Here is a 12,882-nt window from a genome sequence, read left to right as displayed (position 1 = left end):
GGCATCGTGGCGCGTGCCTGTAATCCCAGCTACTCAGGAGGCTGAGGCAGGAGAATTGCCTGAACCCAGGAGGCGGAGGTTGCGGTGAGCCGAGATCGCGCCATTGTACTCCAGCCTGGGTAACAAGAGCGAAACTCCGTCTCAAAAAAAAAAAAAGATAAAAAAGATTGCTCGGATATCTCTGGGTCTGGAATGTTACTGGGAGGTCCTTTGAGATTTTAAGATAACTAAACAGATCTTATGTGGCAGGGAAATCCTTGTTTCTAAGAGAAATGAAATGGGAGGATTGCAAGGAAGGAGGGGAGAAAGGTACAGCCACTGTCTGCTGGGCTTTGTTCCTTATTGAGAAAGCATCCAGTCTTACTTCTTTTTTTTTTTTTTTTTGGAGACGGAGTCTCACTGTGTTGCCCAGGCTGGAGTGCAGTGGTGCAATCTCGGCTCACTTAAAACCTCTGCCTCCTGGGTTCAAGTGATTCTCCTGCCTCAGCCCAAGTAACTGAGATTACAGGCGCCTGCCACCATGCCTGGCTAATTCTTTTGTATTTTTAGTAGAGGCAGGGTTTCACCATGTTGACCAGGCTGGTCTCGAACTCCTGATCTCAGGTGATCCATTTACCTTGGTCTCCCAAAGTACTGTGATTACAGGTGTGAGCTACTCCACCTGGCCAATAGCTCTTAAACAACTTGAATAATAAATCACCACACAAATCCGAAACGCAGCAAAGCCAAGCTGTTTCAATAGGGTACTTTGCTTTCATTTATTCTGAAACATATCGGATAACAGTGTGAAATAAATTGTTAGCAGTTTCATCAGTTGTTTCACGAAGGGGCATTTCTTCTGGAGTTTTGATTCTACTCCATGGTTCACAGTTCTCAAAAAATGTAACTTCCTGGAACCAAACAGTCTGGAAATATTATTTGAACAATCAAGCATTTTTTTGTAGTGAAACTGCAATAAATCTATATCCTGGGCTACATAAATCAACATATGATAGAACCAAAGTAAGATGGTTTTTCCATTATTACAATTAACTTGTGTTAAAATCCGAACATTTCTAGCAATCAAAATTTCAGTATGATTGATAGTACAGACTAACCTTTTTCTATGACTGCTGGAACCTGCTGAAAGCAATTTTAAATTTTTATGATGTTATCAAATGGAAACAAACACATATATCTGCCAATAACCAAGTAAGAAGTGTTATTTTTCTTCTTGTAAATTATTGCTACTCAATGAAGGCAATCCACCCCAACTCTAAGACCTTTCATATTCAAGCATGTCATAAATTTACTCATCAATTCACTCTTTCAGAAAGTTAAAGCTTCATTCAAACTCAAATACAGCAAATTAAGTTTTTAACTCATATGCAAGATGAGTCAACAGGAACTAAAATGGTATGCAAAATGCTATTAGTAAGAATTTTAATGTCCCAATTTCATGGCACAATTTTAGTGTTACTAAATGTTACTGCTCAAAATTCCATATGTAATTGCTTTTTGCTTCAAGCAACAACTCATTCATTGGTTTTTTCCTAACAGCATAACACTTAGGATAGTGGTACTTAGGATGGTGGTAAAGGTGATGTACTCAAAGAAAATTGTTCTTAAAAGTCCCAGGATGGCTGGTCATGTATTGCGCCTTTGTAATGAAAATTGTATGCCTGAGTTTAGAAAATAATGTGGGAAATTTGAAGTCACTAAAACAAGGCAGAGGAACTATAAAGATGGAAGTATCAATCCCAAAAGGTACTTAATAATGAGTACAACCTTCCTGACTTTTGAAAGGTGAAGTGGACAGCACAAATGTAAGGTACAAGAATGTCTTTATTCAAACTTAAGTAGGATGTTGAATTACACAACACACTACCCTACATCTCTGATTTCACAGTCTGAACAATCACCTTTGCCAAAGAAAAAAATGGATGTGATGAATGTCGGGTAAAGCTACACAAGTGAACCTCCCAATTGATGACTGGTTTTGTGCTCTTAAATTTAGATCCTACCCCTGGCTCCAGCAAGACAAGCCACCAGCCAGGCAGTAGCTGAGCACAGATCCCAACCATCCAAATGAGCAGCTACAGATCTGTGCTGCCATCCTGGGAGTATGCTCATTAATTAACTTCACAATGCACCTTCAAGTAAGTACTCTTGCTTTGCCAATGCCAGAATTTCCTTTCTTCTAGTTTTCCAGGTGATTGATTCCAAATTACAGGAGGATAGAAAAGATGAGGATCAGCCCAGTATGGTGGTTCATGCCTGTAATCCCAGCACCTTGGGAGGCTGAGGAGGGTGGATCACTTGAACCCAGGAGTTCAAGACCAACCTGGGCAACATAGTGAGAGTCTATCTCTACAAAAAAAAAACTTTTTTAAAAAATTGGCCAGCCCTGCTGGCACATCCCTGTAGTCCCAGTTACCTGGGAGTCTAAGGTGGGAGGATGGCTTGATTCCAGGAGGCAGAGGCTATAGTGGCATGGAGGTTGCAGTGAGCCATGTTTGTGCTACTACACTCCAGCCTGAGTGACAGAGACTACCTCAAAAAAGAAAAAAAAAAAAAAAGGTTTCCAGAAACTACTAGAATCTTCTAGACCAAATGAAAGGAAGGAGAGTATTTTTCAGTAAGAATATTAATGGTAAAATCTGTAAATCATGTTTGTGTGTCCAGCTCAAATATCTACATTTAGGAAAAGACTTAATTTTGTAGCAGTGTTACAGGGAATTGGCAGATCTGGTTCTAGTTAGTTGAAAACCACCTTTAACTAACAATAGAAATAATTTAGACTTAAAACTGACATGTACAGCAACTGTGAGTCAAATAAAAAGAACCTGTAAGAAAATATTTATAGAGAAACAACAGCGAAAATCAAGTTGCCTCAGAATGACACAGCAAAGAAAAAGGCAGCATTAGGCAGAAGCCTTGAAAACTTGTCAGCAGGCTTAGGAAGAATGAAATATTGACTACTGCAGCTTTAACATATGTTATGAGCGGGGCGTGGTGGTTCACACCTGTAATCCCAGCACTTTGGGAGGCGGAGGCGGATAGATCACCTGAGGTCAGGAGTTTGAGACCAGCCTGGCCAACGTGGTGAAACCCTGTCTCTACTAAAAATATATATATATATAAGTTAGCTGGGCATGGTAGTGGACACCTGTAATCCCAGCTACTTGGGAAGCTGAGGCAGGAGAATTGCTTGAACCCGGGAGGCAGAAGTTGCAGTGAGCTGTGATCTCACCGTTACACTCCAGCCTGGATGACAAGAGTGAAACCCTTGTCTCAAAAAAAAAAAAAAAAAATTATGTATCATTTCCTGAATTACTTCTGAAGATTATATTTTCTGCCTTTACATTTATAACATACAATGCTACACCTCTGATGTCAAGATAAAATTTAGTCTCAAAATTTATTCTGCTAAATAATCCACTAGATACTTTATATGTTTACCCAACACCATTCTAATTTACTTTAACAAATACATGCTAAATCCTCATTATAGTTCAGAACTATGTCTAACTTCTTATACATCTTAAGCAACGTGTTTTCAAATAGCTGGCATTTCTTGAAGGCTGATCTTCAAACTGCTTTGTTTTGAAGTTTCAGTGAGTTCAGTTATCTTTCTCCTTTTCCTTTATTCTTTTACCCATGTATTATATGCAATATTTTCAAAACTTTTGCAAATTATCATTATTCTGAGGTTAAATTTGAATATGTTCTGTGCCTTCACTAGGTTGAGTATGCCTACCATTTCTAACGCTAATCGTTAGTGGAGAAACCTCCATTTCTAACACTAATTGGGAAAGTGCAGAAGCAAAAATGCCACAGGAGTTGGCACTCTACGAAGTAAACGTTTCACCAAATTACAAAGAGAAAGACAACTAAAAAGAACACCAGACTCTTCACTTCTAGAAAAATAAAGCCAAACTTGTGTCAAACACTAGAAAAACTGCACACCTCTCTGGCAGGCAGCCTTGTCAAGTCAAAAAGAAACCAGACAAGCTCCAGTGGAGTAGATGACTCCGTTTTCATTGCTGAAAGTATCAAACCCAAATACCACCTCCTGGAAATCCCATCAGGAAATGCAAAATGCATGCCATGTAAAAGTAATGGTTGCCTTACACTTTTTGACATAAACAAAGGATTCTTTTTATGTCATTTTAGCTGTATATGATATAAACTAGATTCTCCTTTTACTTACTGACAGAGGTTACCCTTATACTTTCAATATTTATAGTATGCATACATTCTCATATATAAAAACTGTGCAGTGTGTGTGTGTGTGTGTGTGTGTGTGTGTGAAATTGAGATCATAAACTTTCTTTTTGGGGTCCCAATTATTTCAGCTTTGTTCATATTTACTTTTACAACATCTTAAGAAGAAAATTAATAGAATAAACAATATTACAATGGCTTTTCCAGTGCATAATTACAGGTGGCATTTTTTACATTTCTGTTTTTTTCTAAATTTTCTACAATAATTACGCATTACTGTCATAATTTAAGTAAAGATTGCTAGAGAAATACAAAATAGGCTGGGCACAGTGGCTAACATCTATAGTCCCACACTTTGGGAGGCCAAGGCAGGAGGATTGTTTGAGCCCAGGAGTTTGAGATCAGCCTGGCCAACATGGTGAAACCCCGGCTCTACTAAAAATACAAAAATTTAGATGGTCATCGTGTGCAGACCTATAGTCCCAGCTACTCGGGAGGCTGAGGCAGGAAAATCGCTTGAGCCTGGGAGATAGACGTTGCAGTGAGCCATGATCATGCCACTGCACTCCAGCCTGGGTGACAGAGCAAGCCCTTGTCTCAAAAGAGAGACAAAGAGAGTAATACAAAATACAATAGCTACTCCAATACAGGAAGGAAAGCACTGGGCTTTCTGGAATGCTGGACAGCTAGAAATAGATATTATTCAGGGATACCACCTCAACACTCCCCACTCAATAAAATAGAGCTTTGTTGATACTGGGTTTGGGTCAAGAAAGAGCCTAGTATTTGTAAGCATTCTCTTAATCAGAGTGACAAGTTTTGGATCTGTGTCCCCACTCAAATCTCATGTTCAGCTGAAATCCCCAGTGTTGGAGGTGGGGCCTGGTAGGAGGTGATTGAATCCTGGGGGCTGATTTCTCATAAATGAATTAGCATCATCCCCCAAGTGCCGTTCTTGTGATAGTGAGGGAGGGAGTTATCTTGAGATCTGGTTGTTTTAAAAGTGTGTGGAACCTCCCCCCACTTGTTCCTGCTTCCCCATGTAAGATGCCTGGCTCTCCATTCACTTTCTTAAGTTTCCTGAGACCTCCCTAGAAGCCGAGCATGCTTCCTGTACAGCCTGCAGAACCATGAGCCATTTAAACCTCTTCTTTACCCGAGCAGTGACACAGGTGTGATCATGCAGTGGTGCAATCTTTGCTTGCTGCAACCTCCTCCACCTCCCCGGTTCAAGTGATTCTCCCACCTCAGCCTCCTGAGTAGCTGGGACTCCAGCCGCAGACCACCACCCCCAGCTAATTTTTGTATCTTTTGTGGAGATGAGGTTTCCCCGTGCTGCCCAAGCTGTCAAGTATTTCTTTACAGCAGTACAAAAAAATGGATTTATTCAAACAGTGAATGGAGCTGATATAAGTTCTTCCTAAACAGTGAAGTAAGGCCCCAGAACAGAAGGAGGTGACATGGTCAGCACTGAACTTCAAGGTTCAAAAAGAACTGAATCCCATCTTACTCAACAACATCATTGGCAGCCATGAGGCAACATGAACCCGACAGGCCCAGGGAAGCCAGGCTGCAGAGTGCTGTCCCTCTTCTCTGGGTGGGCCCCTCCCTCTGACAAGCTAATTAATAGGAATTGAATCCAGTGCTACATGTTAGGGTGATGATGGTCTTTTTTTGGTCAATCCATAAATTACCTGAAACACTGCAGAAAAAGGACTCCAATCACTTTTATGTTAGAAAGTTGCAAATTCCAATTTTAAATGACCTGTCTTTTCATGAAGGCAGAACTAAACAGACCCCTAATTTTTAATACTCTGTGGCATAATGACTAGATCACACTAGATTAATGCACTAGAAAACAAACTAGCAACTAAATTTCCTTATAACTACATATTTCCTTATAAATTCTCAGTTTCCTTCAAAATACTCAACATTTTGTTTTTCAATAAAATTTAACAGGCTTGACTGGGCACAGTAGCTCACGACTATAATTCCAGCACTTTGGGAGGCAAAGGCAGGTGGATCCCTTGAGCCCAGGAGTTCAAGACCAGCCTGGGCAACACGGTGAAACCCCATCTCTACAAAATTAGCTGGGCATGGTGGCACACGCCTGTGGCCCCAGCTACTGGGGAAGCTGAGGCAGGAGGATCACTTGAACCCAGGAGGATGAGGTTGCAGTGAGCTGTGTTTGTGCCACCATACTCCAGCCTAGATGACACAGGGAGACCTCATCTCAAAAACAAAATAAAAATGGACAGGCTGGGGAAGTTTGAGGAGACTACATTAAAAACATTATGACAATTTCTGCAACCATTGCTGCCTTACAATCTCTTACGCAACAGCCAGATTTGTCTTTGGTCAGGCAGGGAAGGTCACTCCCCTGCTCAAAATCTTTCCAGGGAAGAGCCAAATCCTCACCACGGCCTGCAAGCGCATATCAACATGCCCCATCATGACCTCCGACATCATCTGCTCTTCCCTTCACTCACCAGACCAAAGGGCCTTTGCACCAGCTACGCCTTCTGCTCAGGACACTTCCCCCAGATATCTCACGGGTGCTTCCCTCACCTCCATTGAATCTGTTCAAAACCCTGCTTCTGGCTGGGCACGGTGGCTCACGCCTGTAATCCTAGCACTTTGGGAGGCCAAGGCGGGCAGATCACTTGAAGTCAGGAGTTCGAGATCAGACTGACCAACATGGTGAAACCCCATCTGTATTAAAAATGCAAAAATTAGTCAACTGTGGTGGCGCAGGCCTGTAATCCGAGCTACTTGGGAGGCTGAGGCAGGAGAATCATTTGAACCCAGGAGATGGAAGTTGCAGCAGTGAGCCGAGATCGCACCACTGCACTCTAGCCTGGGCAACTGAGCAAGACTCCATCTCAAAAAAAATAAAACAAAAACATCCCACTTCTTACTTAGTAGAGCCTACCCTGAACAACCTATATAAAATGTACCCTCATCACGACTATTTTACTTTTTATGTATTGTCATTATTCTACACTCTACAATAGGAGCTCCATGGGGCAATGATTTTTGTATCTCACAGTTCTGGGAGGAGCCTCTACTCAAAGTTACATGGCTTATTAAACTGTTGAATCAGGAAAAGAATCTGGGGATCCTGACCTCAAACACAGTTGTCTTTTGAAAAAAAGCAAAACACGGCTGAGTCGGCGAAAATTTAGACTAAATGGCTTAATCCATGATGGGGGAAAATAAAATGACACCTGACCCCACGCCCACCCCCTCTCTCTTTTGTAATTTTCTTTTTCTTTTTTTGAGACAGTGTCTCCATCTGTCACCCAGGCTGGAGTGCAGAGGCACAATCACAGCTCACTGTAGCCTCAACCTCCTGGGCTCAAGTGATCCTCCCACCTCAGCCTCCCAAGTAGCTGGGACTACAGGCATGTGCCACTATGCCAGGCTAATGTTTGTATTTTTTGTAGAGACATGGTTTTGCCATGTTCCTCAGGCTGGTCTTAAACTCCTGAACTCAAGCAATCCACTCACCTTGGCCTCCCAAAGTGCTGGCATTAAAGGTGTGAGCCTCAGTGTCCAGCCGTGTAATCTAATTTTCTCTAGTAACAAACTATAGAAATGATCCCTGAAAGTATAGTCTTGTAATCTAATTTTCTAAACACCATACTCTTCAGTTTGCATCTGGCCCAGGGACGCAGTACAATTTCCTTTCGTAAAACAACACACAAAGGTCTACACACCTAAATGCAAAGATGTGCTGTTCCTCTTAAAAACAAAAAATACAGGCTAGGTGCGGTGGCTCATGTCTGTAATCCAAGCACTTTGGGGGGCCAAAGCAGGCGGATCACCTGAGGTCAGGAGTTCGAGACCAGCCTGGCCAACATGGAGAAACCCAGTCTCTCCTAAAAATATAAAGTAGCCAGGGGTGGTAGCAGGTGCCTATAATCCCAGCTACTTGGGAGGCTGAGGCAGGAAAATCACTTGAACCCAGGGAGTGGAGGTTGCAGTGAGCCAAGATCACGTCACTGCACTCCAGCCCAGGTGACAGAGCAAGACTCTGGCTCGAAAGAAAAAAGAAATATCTATTAAGCCCTTTGCCCATTTTCTCATCAGGTTGTTTTGGGCCCCATTTTTAACATCTTCATCTAATACAACTGTCGATGTTGGGGGCATTCTGATTCAATGGCTATTTGGGACTGGGGAGTTGTATTTATGTCTTGGGGACTCTTGAACACACACTCTAGAAAACAGAACACATGATATGATAGATTTTATGTGTCCTATAAGTGTCTTAAGGCCTGCTTATTATCTGCCTGTTTACTATTGAGCTGATAAAATAATAGCCACAGGAACAGTGCGGCACAGCAGCATAAAATGTGGTCAAAGCCCAGATTTTGCCAAGAACCAGTTCTACGTGTTTATGTAAGCTGACCAGCATCTCCAAGGAGATGATGTGAGATTATGCCCAAGGTTCAACTTTAACTATCTGAGACTAGACCTTTATCCACGAGGCAACAATAACCATATATTCTTTAAAATACTAGGTCAGCAGTCACAAAGCATTTGTTTTAACATACTTCTCAGAAGCCAAATATTATAGAATACAAATATCACGTTTATCCACCCAAGTCTTCTTCCACTTACGCATGCAGGCATGTGAGCCTTTTTTTTTTTTTTTTTTTTTTTTTTTTGAAATGGTGTTTTGCTCTGTTGTCCAGGCCAGAGTGCTGCTGCGTAATCTCAGCTCACTGCAACCTCTGCCTCCTGAGTTTAAGTGATTCTCCTGCTTCAGCCTCCCGAGTAGCTGGAACTAAGGTACCTGCCACCACGCCTGGCTCATTTTTGTATTTCTAGTGGAGACGGGGTTTCGCTGTGTTGGCCAGGATGGTCTCAAACTCCTGATTTGCCCGCCTCGGCTTCCCAAAGTGTGGGATTACAGGTGTGAGCCACCATGCCCAGCCAGCATGTCAGCCTTTATAAAATGTCAGAGCAGGCCAAGCACGGTGGCTCACGCCTCTAATCTCAGCACTTTGAGAGGCTGAGGTGGCAGATTAAAAGGTCATGAGATCGAGACAGTCCTGGCTAACACTGTGAAACCCTGTCTCTACTAAAAATACAAAAAATTAGCCAGGCGTGGTGGCATACACCAGTAGTCCCAGCTACTCAGGAGTCTGAGGCAGGAGAATCACTTGAATCCAGGAAGCGGAGGTTGCAGTGAGCCAAGATCACACTACTGCCCTCCAGCCCAGGCAACAGAGTAAGACTCCATCTCAAAAGAAAAAAAAAAAAAAAAAAAAAAGTCAGAGCAGTAAATTTTGATTCCCTTTCCAATCCCTTGCTCTTAGAGAAATAGCTTTTATGTTTTGGGGACTTTTTTCTAAGCAAGGAAACTAGTTCTGAAAAATAAAACTTAATTATGAAGAGTAAAATGTAACATTTGAGCTACTCCGGTTTAAGAACATTTGGAAGGTATTCATGTTATCCCAGCCTTCCAGAGTGCTGGGATTACATGAGTGAGTCACCATGCCCAGCCCATATATGCCATTTTGAAACCTCAGTGAGCAATTTTCCTATGACTTTCAAAGTGTGCCTTTTGAAATTTATGCCTAGAGATGGTAGACAGCTTCCCCATGCTGTCCACTCATGGACCTTAATAAAGCCTGGCCTGGAAAACCACTGCCTTCAAGAGCCACATCCCTCCTGTGCAGTAGTAGAGAGAGAAGGAGTAAAATCAGGAACGTGCAGTAAAGTTACAAAAGTGAGTAAGGAACTTAAAATTGTCAATAAAAACAATCAAAAATCTCTTTTCTTCTATTACTATTTCATGTATGCCATTTTATGAGGGGTTTCTTGTTTGCTTTTTCTTTAATTTGAGATATAGTCCTGCTTTGCTGCCCAGGCTGGAATAAGGTGGCACGATCTCAGCTCACTGCAGCCTCCACCTCCCAGACTCAAGCCATTTTCCTGCCTCAGCCTCCCAAGCAGCTAAGATTACAGACATGCACCACCACACCGGCTTTTGTATTTTACAATAGTAATTTTTGTATTTTCAGTAGAGATGAGTTTTTGCCATGTTGGCCAGGTTGGTCTTGAACTCCAGACCTCCAGTGACCTACCCCACTCAGCCTCCCAAATCGCTGGGATTACAAGAGTGAGCCACCGTATGCCATTTTGAAACCTCAGTGAGGAATTTTCCTTTGACTTTCAAAGTGTGCCTTTTGAAATTTACGCCTAGAGATGGTAGACAACTTCTCTGTGCCATCCGCTCATGGGCCTTAATTGCCTGTATGAGCCAAAGAATAAGAGAGTCAATAGATCAAGATCTTGGGGAAGGAATGAAGAGTATAACAAATATTAATTTACTACTATTGGACATTATTCGGAATATCATTTACTACATGTCAGATCTTGTAGTATTTTACCTCACTTAATCCCCATACATGAGGAGGATAATAATTATTTCCCATCCTCTAAAATGTGATAGTAGAGGCTCAGAGAGGTTAAGTAATTTGCCCAAGGTCAAACAGCTGTAAGTGGTAGAACTGGGCTTGGAAGCCAGGCAGGCTGGCAGCAGACCCCCAACTCTGAATATTTTTGCCAACGATAGCCCTGTTTGGAGAATATAGCTTAGCTAAATATGCTCTGAAATAGCCCCTATATCCTTTCATATTTCCTGAAAGTTAGACGCCAATGTATGGGATAGCAAAGACAAACAAATCATCCTCAGAATGGAAGGTAGCTCTTGGAGTGAGAGGGGTGAGAAGGAAGTGGCAGCCCTCTCATCCACAGAGTCCAACACAGAATCATGGCCTTATTTAGAGAAACCCCAATGAGGCCAAAAGACAGAGACATTCTTTACACATCAATAAACACATGTCCTATTCCCAGCCCAAGCTGCTGGCAGTCACAGTGAGTGGGCTCCTGCATCTTTATACATCTTTAAAACATTCTGCAGAAGACAAAATGAAAGGACCCAGTATTTTATAAATGATGCATTCATTAACTTGTTAAGCACAAGCCTTTCAAATGTGCGGCAACATTTATAACCCTGTTTCCACACTATCTTCATTTTTTCACATACCAGTGGTTTCGGAAAATGGAAGTGGTTGGAACTTTCCAACCCTGGGAAGTCCTGACCTTCTCTGACTCTGGGAGAAAGACTTCACTAAGGAAGTAAGAGAAAAAACAGTAAGAAGAGGCCTCAGTGGATATGGCTGGCGTCACTAGGTATCTCCCACTCTGTTCTTTGTTGTCTGTGTTAACAATGGGAAGTGGCCGTTCTTTGCCTTTCACGTTCTGTTCTGTCCCCACGTAGGTCACAGCTGGCAGCCTCAGCAGAGACCATGTCCATCATATGAAGTTTAATAAAGCGGTAAAAATGACCAGGGGTTGGCCTTTCTGCTCCTCAGGCATCACCTAATTCTGAAATCAAATATACTTAAAAGGTAACATTTAAACTATCTCTGGCCCTCCAGGACAAAGTATCAGGGACATGAACATGCGGCTAGTTTTCCAAAGACTCTAACAAACTTCAAAAATGAAATTCTCACTGGTCACGTCAACACCCACTCTTTGCAAAACATTCTCATTGCAAATATAGAAACTCTTAGTTACACTTCAATCAAAATGAGGTTTGTACATTAAACTAAAAAAAAATATGACGGGAGTTCTAAGACCACACAGGAGATTTCAGGCTGACAATAAGAACTAAGACTCAATCTTTATTTATTTATTTATTTAATTTATTTTATTTTATTTTATTTTACTTTATTTGAAACAGGGTCTTACTCGGTCACCCAGGCTGGTATATGGTGGCACAGTCACAGCTCACTGAAGCCTTAACCTCCTGGGCTCAGGAGATCCTCCTGCCTTAGCCTCCCGAGTAGCTGGGACCATAGGTACACACTATCACTCCTGGCTAATTTTTTTTATTTGTAGAGAGCAGGGGAATCACTATGTTGCCAGGCTAGTCTTGAACTCCTGGGCTCAAATGATTTTCCTGCCTTGGCCTCCCAAAGTGCTGGGATTACAGGCATAAGCCAGTGCACCTGGCCCCAATCTTTATTTTAAATAAATGTGATTTAGTATTTGCCTTAGACTTTCAATTCATTTTACCAATGGGGTGATAGAGTTAGCAAAGCAATACCACTGTTCTGAAAATAAATGTCAATGTGCCATAAATCATGTTGGAAAAATCTTGAGTACTTTTTGCTATCACACTAAGAGCATAGTAATCAGTTCTCCTTTCTCGGCAAATTTTAGTCATGGGTTGTAGTCTATGACACATCTTTGAGAGGCAGAGTTTGAAGGAGCTAATGCTGGCAGAAACCAACCAGGGTTGATTTTGGATGCAATCCAAGGAAAATAGAAAGATCAGGTTAATTAATTCCAGTCAGCCCTAAGTAATGATTCTTTTAGGGTCTGACCCAGCTCTCAAAACAGCAATCACTTTCCCTCCCAAGTTTATGAGCCACCTTCAGATTCCTGAGGACTATGGTACTAACTAACCTAAAATGAATGCACGCATAGATCTGTAAAGCCAACTAAACTTGTGAACCCTGAAAACCTAAGGTAATAGGTCCGCTTCCTAATAAATATAAAAGTGCTTTTATTCCACAGCAAATAATCCAAGCATCTAAACTCTTCTTATGCATATATTACTCAGTATTCCATAGAATACAATACAGTTTTTTGTTT

At 41.8% G+C, this 12,882-nt stretch overlaps 1 protein-coding gene and 1 pseudogene across 1 annotated transcript in view; both read right to left on the bottom strand.

The window, feature by feature from the left end:
• AP1S3 (adaptor related protein complex 1 subunit sigma 3) overlaps positions 1 to 12,882 on the bottom strand; it is an 83,534-nt gene that overhangs the window by 45,688 nt on the left and 24,964 nt on the right. The gene's annotated exons all lie outside the window — the stretch shown is intronic.
• Positions 7,722 to 7,826, bottom strand: LOC120364525 (small nucleolar RNA U3; annotated as a pseudogene).

The sequence above is a fragment of the Saimiri boliviensis genome, chromosome 5 (assembly GCF_048565385.1).
Source record: "Saimiri boliviensis isolate mSaiBol1 chromosome 5, mSaiBol1.pri, whole genome shotgun sequence".
NCBI classification, from domain to species: domain Eukaryota; kingdom Metazoa; phylum Chordata; class Mammalia; order Primates; family Cebidae; genus Saimiri; species Saimiri boliviensis.
This window is presented reverse-complemented; position numbering and strand designations above follow the sequence as displayed.